The 24,775-nt window shown below is 42.7% G+C and overlaps 1 protein-coding gene across 10 annotated transcripts in view; it reads right to left on the bottom strand.

The window, feature by feature from the left end:
• The window catches only part of APC (APC regulator of WNT signaling pathway), a 548,231-nt gene that overhangs the window by 353,150 nt on the left and 170,306 nt on the right, over positions 1 to 24,775 (bottom strand). The window contains exon 3 of one of the 10 annotated variants that reach the window (XM_069226479.1): positions 7,461 to 7,545. The exons of the other annotated variants lie outside the window; for them this stretch is intronic. The gene's annotated coding sequence lies outside the window, so the exon portion shown is untranslated. The remainder of the gene's footprint in view (positions 1 to 7,460; positions 7,546 to 24,775) is intronic. 10 annotated transcript variants of the gene reach the window in all.

The following is a 24,775-nucleotide window of genomic DNA, read 5'->3' as shown; positions in this document are numbered from 1 at the left end:
TACTTCCACCTCAGGGAGTACAGTTTTGCCAACTGATGATTCCCTTGGAACAGGTGCCACCCCAGGAGAGGTTTCTCCCACCACAGGAATAGTATCCTGAATGGTAGGGTGGTTAGGGGATACTGTGATACCCTTTTTACCTGTTGATGGAGAGGGATCCTGAGTTTTCAGGCCTTCTCTCCTTTGCTTTTTCATTTCACTTGAAATGAGAGGGAACAATTCCTCAGGGATGCCCAGCATGGCTGCATGGGCATAAAACTCTACATCAGCCCAACCTGAGGCCTCTAGGTCATTACCTAAGAGACAGTCTACAGGTAAGCTAGGTGATACCACCACCTGCTTAGGGCCAGTAACTCCACCCCAACTAAACTGAATTATAGCTAAGGGAAGAAACTTAGTGGAGTTATGGACATCAATAATTTTATACTGTTGTCCAATGATGTGTTGATCAGGGTGCACTAGGTTGTCAGTCACCAAAGTGAAACTGGCACCTGTGTCCCTGTAGGCCAAGGCCTCAACACCATTTATTGAAACTGTCTGCCTGTACTTATCCATTGTAAGGGGACAAGCAGCCAGTGTGGCAAGGCCAATGCCACTAGGTGTGACAGAAACTGTCTTGGGACTGATGACATCAGTTTCCACTATGGACCCATAAGTGAACCCAACTACACCCTTTGCTTGACTGTTGCCAGCAGTCCCACCACTAGTACCACTACTGCTAGGGGCACTAGAGCTTGATGTATTAGTGGTGGTAGGCTCAGGGGGTTTACCTGGACAGGACTTATCCCCTGGCCTATGGCCTCTGTTTTTACACACAAAGCACCAAGGCTTTTTAATGTGTGCAGGTTGGGAAGAAGAGGAAGAATTTGTTTTATCCCCACCCTCTGAAGAGTGTTTAAGATTTGAAGTGGGATCTTTGGTTTTACCCTTATCCCCATGCTTATCTTGAGATTTTTCACCATCTTTCTTCTTATTGCCATCTTTGTCACCCCCTGTATGAACTTTTCTGTTCACCCTTGTTCTGACCCATTTGTCTGCCTTCTTTCCCAATTCTTGGGGAGAGGTCAGATCAGAGTCTACCAGGTACTGGTGCAACAAATCAGACACACAATTATTAAGTATATGCTCTCTCAGGATTGTGTTATACAGGCTTTCATAATCAGTAACTTTACTGCCATGTAACCACCCCTCCAAGGCCTTCACTGAATGGTCAATGAAATCAACCCAGTCTTGTGAAGACTCCTTTTTGGTCTCTCTGAACTTTATCCTGTACTGTTCAGTGGTTAAGCCATAACCATCCAGGAGTGCATTCTTAAGAACTGTAAAATTATTGGCATCATTTTCTTTCACTGTAAGGAGCCTATCCCTACCTTTTCCACTAAATGATAGCCATAGGATAGCAGCCCACTGCTTTTGAGGGACATCCTGTACAGCACAGGCCCTCTCAAGTGCAGCAAACCACTTGTTAATGTCATCCCCCTCCTTATAAGGGGGAACTATCTTGTGCAGATTCCTGGAATCATGCTCTTTTGCAGGATGACTATGGGGAATACTGCTGCTGCCACCATGGGTATCTAAACCCAACTTCTGTCTTTCCCTCTCTATTTCTAAAGACTGTCTATCCAAATCCAGCTGTTGCTTCTTGAGCTTCAGTCTGGTTTGTTCCACTCTCAATCTATTGAGCTCCCTTTCTAACAATCTGTCATCAGGGTGGGTGGGAGGGACATTTCTAGATACAGAGGTATGATGGGAATGAACAGAAGGAGACCTGTCCCTTACAAGGGGCACCCTAACAGCTTGGCTACCAGCATAATGTGAGAGCACATCATCAGTATGATGTGATTCAACCTCTGTACCAACTATGCTAGACTGTCTAGTAATGGGCAGGCTGAGAAGTTTCTTTCCTGAACCTTTTCCTGGGGGAGTCCCTGGATCAGATTGAAAACCATTAGCTACTTTTTCTACAGATTGGGCACTTATGGCCTTATCCTGTACTCTAAGCATATTAATTAACAGTTCTAAGGAAGGATTCTTCCCTACACTCAAACCTCTCTCTATGCAGAGACTCCTTGCTCCTTTCCAGCTAAGGTGATCATATGCAAGTTTGGACAGTTCAACATTTTTTCCTGTGCCAGACATTTTTTAGAGAGAGTTAAAGTGATAGCAAAAGAGAAAAAAGTTTTCAGAACTTTTTGGAAAGACAGAAAAAAAAACTTTTTTAACTTTTAAGAACTTTTTGAAAGTTTAGAAGTACTTTTCAGCACTTAGAAAAGAGTAAAAAGAGGAAATGCAAAACTTTTTGGCTATGTGTATATACACTGACCTTGTTTTGTATATTTTTCTCTTATGAAAAGTACAATGACAAGAGTGGTAAGTAGTCTCAAAGCACTTATCCCACCGCTGCACAACCAATGTAGGAGGCTGGACTGGCTTGTAGTGAGTACCAAGGGGTACTTTCACCTTGCACCAGGCCCAGTTATCCCTTATTAGTGTATAGGGTGTCTAGCAGCTTAGGCTGATAGATAATGGTAGCTTAGCAGAGCAGCTCAGGCTGAACTAGGAGACGTGTGAAGCTACTACAGTACCACTTAGTGTCATATGCACAATATCATAAGAAAACACAATACACAGTTATACTAAAAATAAAGGTACTTTATTTTTATGACAATATGCCAAAGTATCTTAGAGTGTACCCTCAGTGAGAGGATAGGAAATATACACAAGATATATATACACAATAGCAAAAATATGCAGTATAGTCTTAGAAAACAGTGCAAACAATGTATAGTTACAATAGGATGCAATGGGGAAACATAGGGATAGGGGCAACACAAACCATATACTCCAGAAGTGGAATGCGAACCACGAATGGACCCCAAACCTATGTGACCTTGTAGAGGGTCGCTGGGACTATTAGAAAATAGTGAGAGTTAGCAAAATAACCCTCCCCAAGACCCTGAAAAGTGAGTGCAAAGTGCACCAAAGTTCCCCTAAGGACAAAATAGTCGTGTTAGAGGGAAAATGCAAAGAAAACACAAATCAGCAATGCAACAACGATGGATTCCTGACTGAGGGTACCTGTGGAACAAGGGGACCAAGTCCAAAAGTCACAAGCAACTCGGAGATGGGCAGATGCCCAAGAAATGCCAGCGGTTGGTGCAAAGAAGCTCTTACTAGGCTGAAGAACTGTGAATACTGCAGGAACGACAAGGGCTAGAGACTTCCCTTTTGGAGGATGGATCCCCCACGCCTTGGAGAGTCGTGCAGAAGTGTTTTCCCGCCGGATGGACGCCAACAAGCCTTGCTACACGCAAATCGTGCGTTTGGAGTTTTTGGACGCTGCTGGGGCCCAGGAGGGACCAGGAGGTCGCAAATTGGACCTGCAGAGAGAGGGGACGTCGAGCAAGACAAAGAGCCCTCGCTGAAGCAGGTAGCACCTGGAGAAGTGCCAGAAACAGGCACTACGAGGATGCGTGAAACGGTGCTCGCCGAAGTTGCACAAAGGAGTCCCACGTCGCCGGAGACCAACTTAGAAAGTCGTGCAATGCAGGTTAGAGTGCCGTGGACCCAGGCTTGGCTGTGCACGAAGGATTTCCGCCGGAAGTGCACAGGGGCCGGAGTAGCTTGCAAAGTCGCGGTTCCCAGCAATGCAGCCCAGCGAGGTGAGGCAAGGACTTACCTCCACCAAACTTGGGCTGAAGAGTCACTGGACTGTGGGGGTCACTTGGACTGTGTCGCTGGATTCGAGGGACCTCGCTCGTCGTGCTGAGAGGAGACCCAAGGGACCGGTAATGCAGCTTTTTGGTGCCTGCGGTTGCAGGGGGAAGATTCCGTCGACCCACGGGAGATTTCTTCGGAGCTTCTGGTGCAGAGAGGAGGCAGGCTACCCCCACAGCATGCACAAGCAGGAAAACAGTCGAGAAGGCGGCAGGATCAGCGTTACAGAGTTGCAGTAGTCGTCTTTGCTACTATGTTGCAGGTTTGCAGGCTTCCAGCGCGGTCAGCGGTCGTTTCCTTATCAGAAGGTGAAGAGAGAGATGCAGAGGAACTCGGCTGAGCTCATGCATTCGTTATCTAAAGTTTCCCCAGAGACAGAGACCCTAAATAGCCAGAAAAGAGGGTTTGGCTACCTAGGAGAGAGGAAAGGCTACTAACACCTGAAGGAGCCTATCAGCAGGAGTCTCTGACGTCACCTGGTGGCACTGGCCACTCAGAGCAGTCCAGTGTGCCAGCAGCACCTCTGTTTCCAAGATGGCAGAGGTCTGGAGCACACTGGAGGAGCTCTGGACACCTCCCAGGGGAGGTGCAGGTCAGGGGAGTGGTCACTCCCCTTTCCTTTGTCCAGTTTCGCGCCAGAGCAGGGGCTAAGGGGTCCCTGAACCGGTGTAGACTGGCTTATGCCGAATTGGGCACATCTGTGCCCAACAAAGCATTTCCAGAGGCTGGGGGAGGCTACTCCTCCCCTGCCTTCACACCATTTTCCAAAGGGAGAGGGTGTCACACCCTCTCTCAGAGGAAGTTCTTTGTTCTGCCATCCTGGGCCAGGCCTGGCTGGACCCCAGGAGGGCAGCTGCCTGTCTGAGGGGTTGGCAGCAGCAGCTGCTGCAGTGAAACCCCAGGAAGGGCAGTCTGGCAGTACCAGGGTCTGTGCTACAGACCACTGGGATCATGGAATTGTACCAACAATGCCAGGATGGCATAGAGGGGGCAATTCCATGATCATAGACATGTTACATGGCCATATTCGGAGTTACCATGGTGAAGCTACATATAGGTAGTGACCTATATGTAGTGCACGCGTGTAATGGTGTCCCCGCACTCACAAAGTTCAGTGAATTGGCTCTGAACAATGTGGGGGCACCTTGGCTAGTGCCAGGGTGCCCTCACACTAAGTAACTTTGCACCTAACCTTTACCAGGTAAAGGTTAGACATATAGGTGACTTATAAGTTACTTAAGTGCAGTGTAAAAATGGCTGTGAAATAACGTGGACGTTATTTCACTCAGGCTGCAGTGGCAGGCCTGTGTAAGAATTGTCAGAGCTCCCTATGGGTGGCAAAAGAAATGCTGCAGCCCATAGGGATCTCCTGGAACCCCAATACCCTGGGTACCTTAGTACCATATACTAGGGAATTATAAGGGTGTTCCAGTAAGCCAATGTAAATTGGTAAAAATGGTCACTAGCCTGTCAGTGACAATTTGGAAGTAATGAGAGAGCATAACCACTGAGGTTCTGGTTAGCAGAGCCTCAGTGAGACAGTTAGGCACCACACAGGGAACATATACATACACACCTATGAGCACTGGGGCCCTGTGTGACAGGGTCCCAGTGACACATACATATAGGCCACAAACTTATGAGCACTGGGGTCCTGACCAGCAGGATCCCAGTGACACATAACAAACATACTGAAACATAGTGTTTTCACTATGAGCACTGAGGCCTGGCTATCAGGATCCCAGTGAGACAGTGAAAACAGTGACAAACACCCTGACATACACTCACAAACAGGCCAAAAGTGGGGGTAACAAGGCTAGAAAGAGGCTACTTTCTCACAGCATATAATTCCATTAACAATTTTCGTTCAGCTATTTCTGCCGGTCATGTCTTTGATGGTAGACCTGTGGGCCAGTTACCTGTTTGTAAATTTATTCAAAGCATTAGGATGTTAAATCCCCCTCTCCAAGTACTCAGAGCTCTGGGATGTTAACATCATTCTTCGGTTTTTAGGCTCCTGGCCTTCTAATAAATACCTCTCCAGAAAGCAACTGTCTGCTAAACTTACTATCCTTCTTGGTCTCATTTCTTGTGAATGTGTTTCCGACGTTAAAGCTTTGCATTTAAAAGGGAGACGGTCCTCTCCTGAAGGTGTTTCTTTTGTCATAAGTGGAAGGACTAAGTGTAATACCAGGCTGGTGTCCTATCCAGCTTTACCGGATAATCACAAACTTTGTGTTGTTCAAAGCCTAAAGGATTATGAGGTAAGAACATTAGAATGTTGATCTGACATGTTGGGTCAACTGCTTATTTCTCTCCAAAAGCCATTTAGACCTGTTTCTTTGGCTACTCTGGCTAGATGGGTGAGATGGATTTTGTCTGAAGCGGGCATAGACACTTCCAAGTTTGGAGCTCACTCCGTTAGAGGTACTATGGCATCAAAATCTTTTGCCCTTGGTTCTCGTTTGGAAGATATTTTGAACGCAGCAGATTGGTCATCTGATTCCATGTTTAAACGTTTTTATTATAAGCCTATTTTGGATGCGTCTTCTGTGGTATTGACAGGACTTAGAACTAGCATAATCTGAGCCTCCGGTCCGGACATAGAATGAAAAATTTTCTAGCTATCGCGTTTAGAATTTTCAATTCTATTAAGGACACGGAGGCGAGGATTATCCCGCCCATGGTTATGATGTTTCTGATATGTTATGCTTTGTTTTCATAATTTTGTTATGATATGAAACAAATAGTTTATTGAAATTCCCACCCTGTTATTATATTGCACACAAAAATAAAAATTGTGTGTTGATTATTATTTTTACGATGTCATATATGAGGCAGTGTTTAGGGCTCGTTATATTTTTCTTTATCCTAGGTCAAGAGGATAAATGAGTCAGAGTCCTTTGTTCGGACCCCACTGAAGATGATCTTCTCCTCCCAAATTGTTAATGGGATTTCGTCCTTCTTGTTCGCTAGTTGTTTGTTCTTCAGTTCTGGACTCCAGGTTCATTTGTGACTTTTTCAGCATTAGTGCTGTATAACTGACTTTGTGCAAAGAGAGAGGAAAAGTCTTCGTGTCAGGAAGGTTTTATAGGGTTGGACTCTATGGTCATTATGGTGCTATGGTGTGTTCATGGGATTTGTAGTTTTTTGTTGAAGTGCTTTTTTATTTGCTGCTGTTTTATTAAAAGCATAGAAAGAGACGCATAATCCTCGCCTCCATGTCCTTAATAGAATTGAAAATTCTAAACATGATAGCTATAAAAAATTTCAGTGTTTAGGCATGTAGCGCACAAGTTGCGATTTTACAAACATCACAAAGTAAATAGAGCAACCGGTTATATTTTGTGTAATAGCAATAGTTGCGCTGGCCAATTTTTTAAGTTTGCGTGCTTGAAGCTTTGTGCTTATAAGTGGATTAAAAAAAAGAAAACACTCTAAGCTTGTCTAATTTTGCGCTATACCTAACACAAAAATAACCAAAAAAATGCAATATAGGAGAAGGAGAGGCATGGTGCTGATGGGAAACACCTTGTGGGATGGGGCAGGAAAGATGCAAACATTGGGGCAAGATGCAACAACAGGGGCAAGCAAAAAAAAAAAAAAGAAATTATGTACAGTTTGTCTCAACAGGAATACGCACATTTCTCACAATGTGTTCAAAATACAAGTAAATACATACTTAATAGGTTTGCATCATTAAACTAAAATGCAGAAATACAGCACATGTAAGAAGAGCTCACTGTAAATAAGCTGGCGATGTGGTGGCATAACATACAGAACAGCCGACTCAGGGACTGGGGATCCGGGTTAGAGTCGGAGTGGGCTCTATTAAAAAAGAAAAAAAAAAAAAAAAGACAGATCCTAAAAATAAACTCTTAACAAATAAAATTAATAAACAATGGCCATGGAAAGGCCATTAAGTAGTGTGGCATGTGGAAGTCCACAAAAGAAGGAAGCCCCCCACAGTGGATACAGCATGTTGAGACATTGCATGCGCTGCCTAGGCTCGACCTAAAAATGCTGTTGTGGAAACCAATACAGGATGCTAGCCACTGAAACCTGTATCTTGAAACAATGTGACAGTGGGGTGTAAAGGCCTGGGAGAAAATCACCCTGACCCAGGGAAAACACTGCCCTCAAATTTATTTTTTTAAAATCTTCAGTTTTTCTGTGGGATCAGTAAATTCTAATTCGGGTGTACAGACCCCTGGTCACCATCTTCATTTTGTTTTGGTAGGACATGAATAAAGTTAAATTACGAGATCTTCTGAGCAGACTAAACCATGGCTTTTAATTAACTAAGATTTGTTTATTTATTTTAGTGAATATGTTTGTATGCATGTGCAGATGTTTCAACTGATACATATGCTTAGAATTATTCATAAGCATCAAATTCTTCGAATTCATGTCCAGGCAACTCTAGTCTCATAAATCTATAATTAAAAGGACCAGACATATCTATCTGGCAGTCCTCATCAGTAAACAGTGGGAAACTATGTGACTATCTCTACTCTTCCATCCCTCGCTCACAATTCAGATGTACTCTCACTTTAAATCCAAACTATGACACTTCCCTATCCAAGAGAAGTAAGCTCATAGGAAAGCACAATGGTCCCTATCACCAAGGCCAACGAGTAACTAATGAATACGTTTGTATAGTCATACAGTGCAAAAAGGGAACAGAAGTTTATTCAATCTGAAAGAACTACGAAACTGTGGAAAACAAAAGAAATGATAGATAAATGTGGACGATGTGTTAGATGGGCAACAGCAGTCCTGTAAGTTAATATAAAAAAGCGAAATCTTTGAATAATTGTTCACAAACACTGTACATATATCACATCTGCAATTTATCGTTTCTTTCACAGTTAATGGATTTAAAAAGCACGTTACTGTCAAAAAAGACTAAAGATTCTACTAGGACGCACTTTCACAGTGTCTCATCAAAAACCTCCGACAGGAGTCGGAAATCTCGCACTAGGGTACACGGTGATTCACACGCTGCGCACTAAATGGTCTCAGCCAAACTCAGAACAGTCACCACTATACACAGCCAACTGCACAATGTCATTCAATGTTGCGAGGAACAGCGGCGCCTTTTCTAGGGTTTAACTCTCTACCAAGTAACAATACATAATGATCTAGGATTCATTGATTTCATTCACTATTAACACATCTTTTCATTTTACAAAATGCGGGGGAGCGGGAGACATCGCTTTGCTCTCAACTTGATCTAGTCCGGTAACTCAGTCTCCCAGTGGACAATGCTCCCATAAAACTGGTCTAGGATCACTGGCAAGTGGTTAAACTATAAACGTGAAAATAAACAACTCGTGCACAAAATGTTATTGAACATAACGCTATGGCTCGGCAGAGTAACATCAAGATGAGGTTCAAAGGCTCTAGAGTCTAGTCTCGATTTTTTACGAGTTATGTGCAATGTTGTGAGGGGGGGCCCTTTCCAAAACATTACTAAGTCAGAAAACACATTTATCGCGTTTCGTTTTTGAATTCTCCAACTTTGTATAAGACCAGAAGTTTGTACAGTTGCAGCAGGCCATAGATGGCCTGTTCTCCCTCAATTCCTTCAAAACAATAACTAAAAACTAAGGCCAAAGAAATGGATCAGAAATACTAAATATATATACAAAAATGAAAATTAAGATCTTAGAACAATGGCATTTCAAAGACCTGGCTTATCACAGAAAAAAGGTTAGAGCAGCAGAAAATGTTTGGAGTCACAACCCATCTATATCATTCTATGATAGAGAGGAAAAAATTCAAGGATTACTTTCAAAGGCAAGGTGTCCTCCTTTAGCTCTCAAATGGACCAACCATGAAATTGTCCCAAAAAGCAATAAAGTTATTTGATCTAGTGAGACTGCACATACGACCCTTCAAGTCAGCAATTTTCAACACTGAGCATCAGTAACCCAACAGAAAGATACAAACAATTCTCATCATTCTTTGTGGAATAAATTATAAGAATGAGCTCTGTCTTCTGACTCAAACAACTGTATATCAAAACTGAAAGACAATGTAAGCTGGGACACTTCCAGAGAACTCATTGAAAATAAATTTAGTGATATGAATTCAAATACTAGAGGATCGGCTCACTTCAGTGATCAGATACCTGCCTCATCAAAAAGGTGAGCAAATCTCACCCTGTACTGGACAAGCCTGATGAACTCTTCTGTCACTAGGCAAAGTCTCAAAATTCCTTGAAACAGATCAGGTCACTGCACTTCTTGAAAAAAAAAATGAAAGAAAGAAAAAGAAGATTTGCAAATCTTTCATCATAACAGTGACAAAATGCTTTTTGAACCATAAGCACAATCTGGCCCGTTCATGAAATAAACACATCAACCGAAGCATATGTTCCAAGTGTGAAAGCTTAACACCCACTGACATTTGTAGTCACACGTTCAGCAGCAGTTAGTCTTAAGTGCAATTACACTCAGGTTCCTCAGACACCACCTACCTAAAGCCAAACTCCCAGTGTCCTATTCCCTGTTGGGGCGCAAGGCACGCTCCCTTCAATAGCAACAAAGCTTTGACTATAGTCTTGACTCGCACAACAGGCGAAGTTGCACCCCATGCAGTTTTCTGGCCTTTGAATGGGTCACAATGAACAAATATAATAACCGCATCATCCCATCATTGTATAATTTTCAATGCAAGTTCTGTCAATTTTTTTACAACCTTACCAGATGAAAATTAACAATTTTCTAACACTGTTTTTCTCCCTCCTTGGTATTCTCTGGCACATTTCAACTGGAAGAGAGGCACATGTTCGTTTATGTGGAGGCACTGGTACGAAGGCTTCACAAACTAATAAAGTAACATCTGTTTCTATTCCCCTTGAAGTGTGGAATAGGATACTTTTGTTTACTCCCAAATCAGACTCTCCAACAAGTTATCAAGGTCAAACACTATGTAAGGAGACCATCAGTGCAAACCATGCTTAGAACAAACATACTGGTCCAGAAAGTTTGTAAAAATTGTCCATCACCTGTACATAATTTGTGCAATGGGTAACGTTTAACAAGGTATCCCTTATGGGAACATTTCTCTGCAAAATCACTGATGCCATCATCTCATCTCCAGGAGAACAGGAATTCCCTACAGTGAGGGTTTTTTTTTTTTTTTTAAAACAAAATCATTAAATGGCACTCAGAGTTACAGAAGATTTCCATTTTACTTTGGGAACAATTAATACTCCGAAAAGTATTACAGTTCTTTAAGTAGTAAAGTTCTTTTCAGACGAACCTGTAAGCACAGCTTTTACCACTTGAAGTTTCCTATATCTTTGTTTGTACTATTTCAATAGTTTCGACTAACACAATCAAAGATAAACCAAATAAATTGCCATCCGGCTTCAGTTACTCCTTTGTCACAACCAAGGGTCAGTATATTATATACTAGTCAATCCTCATTTATTATAAACATTTTCCCAAGCAGTAGAGGTCTTTTATCATCTCCACACAAAACAACTGGAACCCAATGCAGGACACTCACCAGACAGTTTCAAGATTAAGATCTGTAAAGCACTTAAATGTCTTGGGTATGTAAAATCTAAAGGTCCTGGTAGCAAAGAATCATAGAAAGCTGGTTACAGACATTACAAAATTGGCGCTCTGCCTCACTCACACTCAAATATGACAGCTTTCCCATTCACAGACTGTACTATAATTAGTAAAATTGTTGAAGTACCACCTCCGCCTCAACTAGCCTTTTTTTTGTTTTTAGCTGAGAGTAACATGCTGCATACTAAATTTTGAGTGCCCATCCCATGTTCCCACATCACCTCCAGCATTCACACTATTAGAATACGTTAAGATTAGTGTTTTAAAAGCTGAATGGATGGGTGACACCATTATAGGAAGAAAAAAAAAATGCAAAATACAAAGTTTGCTGATGATGTGATTTGCTTACTGACAGACAGACCCAGAGAAATCATTTCCAGCATTATTAGAAGAATTCTATGACTTTGAAGTAGTTTCTGATTTCCAAATAAATTACTCCAAATTGCAAGGCATTGGAATGTGTGACACTTTACACAGTAGTAAAAGCCTCCTGGAGAACCATGACCTAACCAGGACCCAAGGTCAAATAAAATACCTACATATCAATCTCTCAACATCAGTTAAAATGCTGTTTATGTGTACTAATTAACCATTATTAGAGACACTAAAGGTGGGGGGACGTTAGAGGTTTCACAGTTAAAATGGATATCAAGTGTTAAAATGACTTTCCTACACAGGATATTCTATGTGGCTCAAAGGCTACCCATGTGGTTCCGCAGGGCAACACCAACAACACTAGAACACAAAATACTGACATTTGTATGGAACCATAAAACCACAGAGAGTACCTGAAGCCACAATGTTTAGACAACCAAGCCCAACATCTATTGGTTTCTTAATGTAAAACACTATATACAGATCACACAACTACAGGCAGCACTGACTAGCACCACTGCCTGTATACTTAGACAAGCCTGCTCAACAATCCTGCTACAATATATTTCATGGTTACCACCCAAGGCCCAAATCATATCAAAAGCCTTTATATTCAGTTAACCTGATCTTCAGCTTCCGGAACCCACTAATTTGGAAAACAATACAACTACATTCCTATCACCCTCATATGACACCAATCATAAACAACCCAGACTTTAAGCACAGAACTACAAACCTGAGCTTCGGTAAATGGAGGTCTGGTGATCCATCATTACTAGGTAAACTTTATTTAAATGGGCAGACGCTATATAGACTAAATCAACTATTTCACTGGGTGAGCTCAACTAAACAAAAGAAGGTCAAAGCCAGGAAAAAACATCTCCAGAAACACACTTTACATAATGCATTCAGAAGAGAGATGTCTCTAGGCTATACACAACACTAAGCAATTTACCACTTCATGCGCCATACAGGTACATGTCACAATAGGAAGATCTACAAATTGAAATACTACAGGCAACTTTGTCACACATCTATTTGCTCACAGTATAAAGCAAATGGCTACAAATTACTCACCAGATGGTATTTTATCTGTTATATTAAATGCAATATTCAACAGCTTAAATCTTTGCCAGTGAGACTGTGAGAGGAGCTTGTAATTTCACATATAGTTCTACTCTGTTATGAGAGCTGTGCTGTTGCACATCAGAACCCTCACTAACCTCAAGCTATCACCCAACTCAAAAATGTTACTCCTAGGTAGGAATAGTGAAAAAACACTCACAACTTCAGTGGGGCGGATGCTGACACACCTACTCTACACAAGGAGCACCTACTGTTGTCCGGAAATTGTTGGTGTAAATATCATTATTACATGTAAATGTTTACATCCAACATATGCACAGGCTTGGGCATTCAAACATATGGGTATTCATTATACAGCTGGTCCTTTTTCAATTTGCTCAAGACCACTTTTATTTCTTTATTCTAGGAAGCAAAGAGCTTCCCCTGGCGGTACCATTTTGTTTGTTATAATATATATATTACCCGGGTTCCTAGGGACAATGGTTTGCCCCATTTGTTGTTTCTCTGACACACCTATCATAGGCAGCTAGGGGTACCATCATATTTGCCTTGAGAACTCAGACTCAACCTTTTAAAGTTTTTCACTATCACTTTGTTACCCAAAGGGTCTATCCCAAACTAAATGACAATCCTCAACCCTTGTATATTCACCTCTACAATCCATGGATGTGAAGAACACATGGTTAACATTATAATTCAACTGATACTAACATCAGCATCAAAACAAACTTGCCCACAATGGCAAACAAGTCACCACAGGACCATATATCTAAGGTCTGCCACTGCCAAACACTTCAGGAGTATACCTCAATACAGGATAAGCCATAAAGAACTCGTAATATTCACTACTTGATTGATGGCAACTCCCCCATGCATCTCTGCTCTCAGAGACACGACTAACAAAAGCCTTCTCTTCCACCATCGTTATCTGCCCTTCCAGCAATTTACTGCATCTTTTCAAAAAAAGAAGGAAATTGGCATAGCGGAAGGCACTGCACTCAAACATCACAAATCAATCACATGCATGGAAATTATAAGCAGAACCTTCATTTATTAGTGAAATTAATTACACAATCTGTCTTCATTCATGTGAGTAATCTTTTTAATCACCCTTCTAAGAACCTTGCATCCTTTACTGATGATCTTCTTAAATGAATTTTTCCAACCCTTCTTTGCTATCTTCAAAATACACATAATACTGGGCTTCCTGAAAATTTGGGAGATATTCAAACAAACATATATGCTAAATAAATCATCAATGACATGCACTGCCTTGGCATAACCTAAAACTATAAAGACCAAATCATTCTAGAGACCAATGCCCCAACCTCCTTTTCTCTGTAAATCAAGAATTGCAAATCAACATATACTTGCCCATCTCTGGTCAGGTCATGCCCTGATAAATTTCCATATCAATGATGAGCTGCACACTAAAACGTAAGAGAGCTGTTATCAGGTCAGACTCACTGCTTTGCCTATACCGGAAGACCATCAATGCAGACATTCCTGCACAAAAAATCATCAATAAAAACGACCGGCATTTAACATCTCTCTTACAAAATCAAAACATCAGGTGTGTAATATCTCCGAGCCTTTGACAAACTCACTTCGCTTAAGAGACACAAATCTCTCAGCAATAGTAAAACAAACCATAGGTACGAGGGATGTGAAATTCCTAATACCGATGCCCAGGACATATTGTTTGGGGTCAAGGGCAAGGGCAACAAGTTTTCATGTTTATTTTGTCCTTGTGATAAGTAGGCCTAACCATCTGCAGTACAAACCCTTTGGCTGCCAGTTTACAGGGAAGCAAACTGGCTGTAGTTGGCATATTTGTGGCCATATGTTAATGCTGTTCAAACTTGTATTTATGATTCTTCAAAGCAAAGCCTTTATTATTAGGGTGAGCCCTCTAAATAAACGTTGTAAGGTCACACTGCACTACTGACAATGGTTCCAGTATAAAAAATTAAAAAAAATGTGCACACGTTTGCAAAGTTTATTATGAGGCTATGTATAACGCTCTCAAAATGCTCTCTGAAGAGATGCAAATGTTTATAAGCAAGATTGATGATTCTTTGCTTTCAAAATAAAATGTTCAGGAAAAAATGTGGGTAAAAAAACATTTTTCTTAGTTACTGTGAAATTTTAGATATTATGTCTTTGAAGCATTATTTAGTAAACTGTGTTGATGCATGCTAGTATTTCCAAAAATTATTTATAATGGAAAACCAGTGTAACAATTTTCAACAAGATTATGGGAAACATGCAAATAAACAAGCACTGGCAAAAGTCACCTGGTCTGACATTGGTGGTCAGTCTTTTGGTTTTGTCACGGTCTCTTGTATTTACATGGTTTTAGTAGCACTTTATGGTATGGGGCTGCCAGGCCCTCACCATTGTAACAAAACTAAATAAAAATGTGGTTATTAAAAAAAAAAAGAAAAGGTGCATAAAGAAAGGAGTTTCGCCTTGGCAGAAAATATTTTAAATCTGCACTTGTGCAGTAGATGACTGCATGGGTAAACATATCACTCTAGAGACACTAGAGCACACAAAAGCTTGTTAGGCGTATGCTTGGAAACATGGAACTGTTGCAATTTACCAGGCCTGCTTCCGTAAACGCTAGTGTGTTTCTGAAAGTCATAATTCTGCACCCACATTAAGTCATAAACCTGTTGTGCACTTTTGTAACTTTAAGAATGGGATTCCTAGTTGTTGTACAGAGATTGCACATAATGATTTTATATCTATTCTCCTTTATCATTGTTTTTTTTTGGAGTGTACCAAGCACGTGCTTTAAATTATGCCAAAGTTAATGGTATTTAAAGTTGTACATCCGTTTTTAAAGACAATCTTTAACTGTATTCCTATTTTTTCAGGTGCAAATGTTTCTCGAGTAACTCATGTTGGAAGCAAATAAACTCCTTGAGAATTTAGCAAAAAGTCTGCAACCTCCCAAGACTGGTTACATATATACAATATTTTTGGGCTACATTATCTGGTTTCAAAATAATATCACAAAAAAATACAGACATAAGCAGTCATCAACTAAATGCACTAATAATGAAACATTTTATTTAAGTCACGCAGAAATATAAAAAATACATTTTAATAGGAAGGTTGGAGCTTTTTTTAAATTAAATTGAAGCCACTCACCAGCCATTCTATATTCTGTTTGATACACTTGCACTGCTCCCAAAAATTAATCTGAGGATACTAATTTAATTGTAAGCCTCCAGTCTCAATTTCCTTCACATTTACAGCATGTTTTCAATTGCACATTTTGCTTCTTCGTTTATATACACTTTATCAATCTATTAATATTATTCAATATATATATATATTTTTTTTTAGCTAGTCGCAGACCCCAACTCGGCATTGCGGATCCCCTCAGGTTTATGCCATTCTGATCATCATCTACATTTACGGATGAATATCTTGCTTTTGCAGCAAGCAAACTGTCCTCTTTCCCATAATTATACTATGGCACTGTAAACTGGCAGCCAAAGGGTTTGTGCTGCACAGGGTGAGCCTACTTTCAAGGGACAAAATAAACATTACCACTTGTTGTCCTACAGCCCAGTTCCACCTGTGGCGGAGATTAAATCAAGCATTCCACTCTCACATTTTAGTATACGTCTGTGTGATGCCCTAATTGGGTCAGGTATGCCCAGTCATGGGTCCCATGCACGCTGTGCCACTGGAAACAAGCTACACCTGACCGATGAGCCCTAATAAGGGAAAAACCTGTCTTGAGTTGATTGTGTTCCGGTTCACGGAGGGCCTGGCAGGTCAGCCTGGACTGTTCATATTGGAGGAGGGTCAAACTGATTTGCAAATGACTGGGTCCAAACTAAGGTGGCATAGTGGGCAAAATAATGATCAACTGAAATGTGACCTGAGTAATTACCACTGGCTGAGATTAATTCAAGCATTCCATCCATTACTCTTATTTGAATACTTTTAAATGAAATGAGCTTTCGTCCTTCCTAAGGCAGTGATTTCAAGTCCTCAAAACCAGCCTCTTTGGATTGAAGGTGGGTTGACGGAGAGGGCTTGTAGCTCGCTCACCCGTCGTGCCAATGTTATAGCTACGAGAACTTCTGTTTTGAAGCTGAGCTGCTGGAGAGAAGAGTGGAGAAGTTTGAAGGGAGCATACATGAAGAATGTAAGAACCAAGAAGTATAACAAATGGGGAAGGGGGAAACCTATACTGTAAACCTTTAAGAAATGCATCACTAAAAAGGTAATTTAAACAGATGGCTGGTTCAGCAACAAGAAAAAGCTCAAAAGAGCTGACAGACACCCTTTAACAATGCCCAGAGTGAGCCCTTGCTGGGCTAGGGACAACACAAACAGCAGCACTTCAGACAGCTTAGCAGAGAGTGGGTCACTCTGCTTGGAAGGGCACTAAGTCACAAACTTGTCCCAGCAGCACGAATCTACAGATTCGGATGAAGGAAGCCTGGCTACCAAGATAACATCAACATCTTCAGGGGAGAAGATCAAAAGTGTTCAACTGCTGCTGATCACTCTCCAAGGATGGAGGGGGAGCGTGCGCAAGTTTGGATGCAGGACCCTGCCCTGTTGCTGGAGTTTCTCTCCAAGAACCAGTCTGTTTTGAGGTCAAATGCTCATGGCTAGGAGTTCTGGATACCATACTCTCTGTGCCTAGTCTGTTGTGACTAAGATGACTTTGGTCCAGTTTGTCTTGATCATGAGAACTCGAGCCAGGAGAGGTATCAGCAGAAAAGTGTATAGAAGTCCCGAATTACACTCTGCATGGAACGAGTCTTTGAGCGAGAGATGGAGTTGAAAGTCAACGTGCAAAAGAGCCGACATTGCGCGTTCTTGGCAGTGGCAACAATAGTGAGCCAATGTGCTCCCCATTTGCGGAACACTCCCTTCAGCCGCCATTTGTGATCTCCAAAGCATTGACTGCCGAGTTTGTTCATCTGGACATTGACAGATCCCTCTACGTGGCAAACCACCATCAAAATATCCCACCATTTCCGTCATGCCCAGAGACGCAGTGCCTCCTGACACAGGGACCACAACTCCACTCTGCCCTGCTTTTCACAGTACCACATGGCAGTGGTGTGATCTGACAGCACCTGTACCAGCTTTCCCTTGATGGAAAGAAGGAAATGTTTTAACACCAAGTGGATGGCTCGAGGCTCCAGCAGACTAATGTGAAGTACAGCCTCTGCTGGAGACTACAGACCTCTGGTCTCTTCTGCTCCCGGGTGGCCACATCAGGATCTCCAACCTAGTTTGGCCAGGATGCAACAATTCTGTCAAGACATTGGTTTTAACCTCCTGTGTAGGAATTTTTAGTCCAAAGACCTCCACTGCCCTTCGCATAACCAAAGTACACGAGTCATCCTGGAGGTCTTCCAGCAATTGTTCTCTTGGTAAGACTGGGCAATCGCATCCCTAGCATAATATCATAGCCTTCATTACCTTTGCCGAATAACTCATGGAGAACATGAGCCCTTCTGAAAGGTAGAAGTACTATATCAGAATCCGAAGTAAAGTAGAAAAAAAGAAAAAAAAGAAAAAAGGGTTGTTGCTCAGATAAAGAAGCACGCAGTCTAGATCAGGGTGGTGCCAAGTCAAGTAATACACAGCACTATGAGTTGGCAGTCCTTGTCCGGACTCAATAGTGCTGGCATTAGAGAATCTTGTTCTGGCCTGCACTATTGTGTTGGGGAGGGAACCAGTACCGAGATGGCTTGGAGCCCTAAGCGAATCCACAGGGGTCCAGAGGGCGAACCTGCTGGTGGAAGTCCAGTAGGGAGGCCGCTTGGCTCCATGGGACCCGCAGATGCACTAGAGGGAGCCAGTACATTGACAAAAATCTAAAGCAGAGGTTTAGCGAAGTCCTTGATTTGCTACAGTGTTGCCAAAAGACTCAAATTCAGGCTGCCCCAGAACAAGGGTCAGAATTGACTGAAGTGGAGCAACTTCAAACGTGCAACCTGGAGGCATGACAATGCCCTCGCACATTCTTGGGCGATCAAATGTGGTGGGACAGGGCAGAGTCCTGCTTGCACTTCTTAGTCTTCTTCTTAGATTTACAAAAGGATTTACATTGCAAAGACGATCTGTCGCAGGAGTGACCCTAGGAGCGAGATTGTGACCTGCCTTTAGACCTCAAATGATCTTAGTGTGGGACACTGCAGTGCATCACCACAAAGAGCTTTGCTTCTCAATTTCGAATGACCTTGGTGGTGACTCAAGGCACATTCACTGCAGCCCTTGGAGTTGTGGCCCGACCCTAGGCAGCATGGACAAACCACAGTTGGGTCATTCACAGACATTTATTTGAGACATTCCCCAAAGTAATTTGTCTCAATAGGATGAGAAATAACTCCAGATCAGTGTCTGTTGGCCCAGAAGGAAAAGAACTGATGTCAGTATGTATGGTGATCCTACACAGAGCTCCACACATCACCTCCGGACCAGACAGTAGTTGGCGTGTGATGCCACCTATTGGAGCACATGGGAACTGATTAAGATTACCTGAATCCAGTATGACCCCTGGAAAGTATTCAAAAGGTGAGAAATCAGCAGTTAAAAGTCTCCATCAGAAGTTATGCTTAGTGATCTAAAAAGCTAAATGAAGTCACAATTTCTAGAACTTGTCCAGTGTCGTCCTCATCCATTTTGAGGAAACATTCTGACATGCACAGTCAAACGTGTACTTTCGACATCAGCAGTTTGTCATGAAACTTCTTATTAATCAACTGCAGTGCCATAAAAGTTCTAATGAACAGCTACAGCACTAACATTTTGGTTTCAAGACAAATGTGAGGCACTCCTGAATTCCGTTTTGTTGAATAGGATTCGTTTAAATTAAAGCCTTTCCTAAGTAAATGAGCACAGAAACGTTAATACAGGCATGAAACTAGAGTGCAATCAACGTGAGGGCAGGTGTGGATTTTTATTAAGTTGATGCACAATGCATTTTTAAAGGGGTTAAAAATATTTAGACAGACTCCTTCATAAGTACACATTCCCCTTTCCACACCTGTTTCCTCACCTTACTTATCTTCTCAGTCGCTTAAAGGAGCCCCAATATTAAAACAGTAAAATTTTGGTATACCTCATATTATATCATTCATGACGTGTTAAATTAAATCACTGCTGACATCAGTGATAACACAGCATTGAAGTATGTCACGTATATCATATTAGCACAATCTCTAAAGACTAGTGGAAGGAATACTTTTTGTTAAACAAGGTAAAGGCTGAGCACACCTGATGTTGGCAAAAATAGTTCTGAAAGTAGCTTGTGGCTTAAAGCCGAAGCCTGTTCATAAAAAATAAAAATAAAAATTGGTGAGAAAGGCGAAAGCTTGCGTTTCCAAAATATCAACCACCATTGCATATCTAGGCATGTGCCCATGTTAAATAGCTGCAATACAGTAGCATAAATATATTCTATAAGCTGTGCATGTTTATATCCAGAATTTCACTGAAGTATTTGACACACTTTAGATTATGAATAAAGTAGAATGTAGGGGTGTCCCACTTAGATGTGATTTATCTCAAACTGGTGTTGTAAGTATGGCTGTACGCCATTATCCCCTTCGCAGAAACGTGAGAATGCTTTATTAAACTATGGAGCATTGCATATAGGGCCTGATAGAAAGTGTCTTAAAAGAGGCAAATGTATACTTGTCAATCTGTGGACTTAAAATTGTGACTCAAGTGAAGTCTTTAAGAGGGCAATCCCATTATGGTGAATAGACAGGTGTGTGTTGAATTAACTTCATGTCTACAAATCGTGTAGAACTGTGTCACAATGACTGTATGATATCACCAGGGGTGTCATATGAGACATCAATGATGTCATTTAACATGTCATGGATGATGTAATATGAAAGGTGTTTGAATATGGGTTCCTGGTTGGCAAAAGTATGCACCCTGTCCAAGCAAGAACTACAATCCTAGTCAGGGTAAGTCACAAACACACCCTAAAGTAACGTGTGCTCAACCTCTGGTAGCTTGACACAGAGCAGTCAGGCTTAACTTAAAAGGCAATGTGTTATGTATTTCTGCAACAATTCAAGCAGTAAAACAGTGAAAACACCACACAAAAAGATAGCACTCTTGGCTAGAAAAATCGTGCTTAATCTTATAAATAAACAAACAAAAATAAAATTGGTAGAACCGGAGTTATGAATTTTTTAAGATTAAACTGAAAAATAGCACTTAGAAGCAAAAACTGCCAACCAGAGATATCTGGTCATGCTGGACCAGGTCAAAGTCAAAAGTTCAGGCCAACCGCGAAAGAAATGGGTCAGATACAGGGACCAGCCTTGGCCCAATGCAAAGTACCTTAGTAGCATCATCAAAGACGAGATACGGGGTGCACGTGAGGTGATGCATCAGTTCCAAGCCGTGCAAAGGTCGTGATGCGTGGAGAATGGAGTCAATGTGCCATGCAGTCAATGATGCTTCATAGTCGATCCTTGCAACAGTAGCTGTGGTGGAAGAGATACGCCGGTTCTGAGTCCCTACATCAACGGCGATGCATAGTTTCTCCTGGAACAGCACTTCAAACACTTCCAAAGGTCCAGGACTGGTTTGACGCCACTTGGCAGAGTCTAGGTGCTGTGGCAAGCAAATTGGAAGTCTTTCATGTCTGCAAGACTTCATAAAATAGGAGACTAGTCAGCTGGCCCTTGGAATCACTTTGGGTGTTGGTTTCAAGTAATGTGGGTCATGTCCTTCTCACCCAGGCAAGGAGGGCAGCAGGTCAGCACAGCAAGAAAGCAGTTCTTCAATAGCAGTAGTCCAGCAGAGTGGTAGTCCTTCAGCAGCACAGCAGTCCTTCCTGGCATAGCATCCACAGGTGCAGAAGTATTTTGATTTGGTAGGGTTTGCGGTCCAGTTCTTATACCCAGCAGTGCCTTTGAGGTGGTAGAAACTTCAAAGAAGGCCTCTGAAATGCGCAGAGTTCTCCCTTCTTGCCCTGGCTCCAGACCCACTGCAGTGGGTTAAGCAGTCCTTTGTGTGAGAACAGGACACAGCCTATTCAGTTGTAAGTGTGAGGCTGTGTCCAGCTCCTCCCTCCCATCCTACCCAGACTGGCCCATCAGGATGTGGATGGAACATCAAATCACACAAAAGCTCTGTTTGTGTGTGTGGCCGTCTAGAAGGAATGCAGAAAGCTCAGTTGTCACCCACCCCAGACGTGTATTGGAGACAGGCTGCAGGCACAAAGGGCTAAGAGCAGGAAAATGTCAACTTTCTAAAAGAACAAGTTACTTACCTTCGGTAACACTTTTTCTGGTGAATACATTAGCTCCCTGTGGATTCCTCACAATATGAATCCTCCCATTGCGTCAGCATTCAACGGAAAATCTTCTTCCCAGCTCTCCATGTCGACGTCACCGCATGAGACTCCGTCGGACGTCACCGTATCAATAAGAGGTCCTCGCCAGCGTGCTGACGTTCGTTTCTCCCATTTTTTACGTGCTTTGAGGCGAACAGGTGAAAACCGACCTCACCATAGCTCAAATGAATACATACATAAAACCATATTGATGTAACACAATTACAGCCATCATTTATATATAAAAAATTATCAAAACATATATACAAAGGTCTTGGTATGACCAGACAGGCAACAGTGAGGCGGGTGGGACTGTGAGGAATCCACAGGTAGCTAATGTATCCACCAGAAAAAGCGTTACCAAGGTAAGTAACTTGTTCTTCTGATGGATACAACTACCTGTGGATTTGTCACCTTACGAATAGAGTCCCAAAGCAGTACTGCACTCGGAGGTGGGTGCCTGACCGGTCAAACCAAGAAATCCTGCAACACAGAATGCACAAAATGGCCGTCCCTCCTAACTTCTGAGTCCAAGCAATAATGCTTTGCGAAAGTGTGGAGGGACGCCCAAGTTGCTGCCTTGCAAATATCCACCACTTAGCCCTGGTCGAATGGGCTCTAATACCCTCAGGAGGAACCTTCTTTGCCAACGAGTAACAGACCTTAATGCAAAGAATTACCCACCTGGATATAGTTATTTTATGGACCGCTCTGCCCTTCCTCTTTCCTACATATCCAACGAAGAGCTGGTCCTCCAACCGAAAGTCCTTTGTTCTCTCAATATAAAAACTGAGAGCCATTCTGGGGTCCAAACGATGGAGTCTCTCTTCCTTCTTTGAAGAATGAGGAGGAGGGTAGAAAGATGGAAAGGTAATAGACTGCCCCATATGGAAAGGAGTGACAACTATACAGAGAAAAGCTGCCCTGGTTTTCAGCACCACTTTGTCAGGAAAGAATGAAATTAAAGGGAGGTTTAACACTAAGGGCCTGAAGCTCACCCACACACTTAGCCGACGTAATAGCTATCAGGAAAATTGTCTTAAGGACTAAAAATCTTAACGAACAAGAATGCATGGGTTCAAACGGTGAACCCATTAAAAAAGTCAAAACCATATTTAAATCCCACTGAAGCATAAGAAACGGAGTGGGAGGAAATGTATTTGTTAAACCTTTTAAGAACCTAATAACAATAGGCGATTTAAACAAGGGGGGTTGATCTGGAAGGCAAAGAAAGGCCGACAGTGCTGACAAATAGCCTTTCCCAGTATCAACTGCACAACCCTTCTGGGCTAAAGCTAACACAAACAACAGAACATCAGACGGATGGGCCCTCAAGGGATTAATTTGTTTCTCTCCACACCAAGCCACGAATTTTGCCCACCTGCCGGCATAAACAGCCTTAGTGGAGTGTCGCCTAGCCGATAATATGACATCCACTACCTCTGGTGGAAGAGAGAAAGAACTCAGATTGCCCCATTCAATCTGAAGGCATGAAGGTGCAGGCTCTGGAGGTGAGGGTGTAGAACCTGCCCCTGCAACTGCGAGAGGAGATCTGCCCTGAGAGGGAGACTGAGCGGAGGGCACAGTGAGAGTTGGAGAAGGTCTGTGTACCACTCCCTTCTCGGCCAATCCGAAGCTATTAAAATGACTTGAGCCCGATCTTGGTGAATCTTCTGCAGACCCAGAGGAATCAAGGGTATTGGGGGGGAATAACGCGTAAAGCAACTGGTCGCACCAAGACATCTAAAACGCGTACCCCCAAAGCTCCTTGCACTGGATACTGGAGGCTGCAGAACAACGGGCAGTGTGCGTTCTCCCAAGTGGCAAACGGGTCTATCCGCGGAGAACCCCACATCCGAAAGATGTGACGGACCAGATCCGGATAGAGACGCCACTCGTGATCGGATGAGAAATGCCAACTGAGACTGTCCCCACGTACGTTGAGATCCCCGGCCAGATGGTTTGCTACTATCCAAATCCGATGGTCCTGTGCCCAGGACCACAGCCGCAGAGCCTCTCTGCAAAGAAGATACAACCCCATACCTCCCTGCTTGTTTATATACCACATCGCGGTAGTGTTGTCCGTCAAGACTTGAACTGACCGACCACGAAGGGACGGGAGGAAGGCCTTGAGAGCCAGACGTATAGCCCGCAATTCTAACAGATTGATATGAAAAGTCTGTTCCACTGGAGACCAAAGACCTTTGATCTCCAGGTCCCCCAGATGAGCTCACCACCCTAGAGTGGAAGCATCCGTTATGACCGTGGCCACCGGAGGCGGCAGTAAAAACAGCCTTCCTTGGGAAAGGTTGCTGTCCACAGCTCACCATCGTAGATCCGCTGCAGCGTCTCTGGAGATTGATATCAACTCCTCGAGATCCCCTTTGTGTTGAAACCACTGCCTGCGTAGGCACCATTGAGAGCCCTCATGTGCCAAAGTGCATGAGTGACCAACAGAATGTAAGGAGCGAACAGACCGAGCAGGCGTAGGACCTTGAGGACTTGAGCAACCGCTCCATTTTGAAACATTGGAATCAACGCCTGAATGTCCTGAATCCGCTGAGGCGGAGGAAAGGCACGATTTAATGTTGTATCCAGTACTACCCCTAGGAACAGGAGGCTCCGAGAGGGCTCCAGGTGAGACTTGGGCATGTTTATC

This window comes from Pleurodeles waltl, chromosome 1_1 (assembly GCF_031143425.1).
Source record: "Pleurodeles waltl isolate 20211129_DDA chromosome 1_1, aPleWal1.hap1.20221129, whole genome shotgun sequence".
Taxonomy (NCBI): Eukaryota; Metazoa; Chordata; class Amphibia; order Caudata; family Salamandridae; genus Pleurodeles; species Pleurodeles waltl.
The sequence above is the reverse complement of the archived record's forward strand: the minus strand, read 5'-3'. Positions and strand labels throughout refer to the sequence as shown.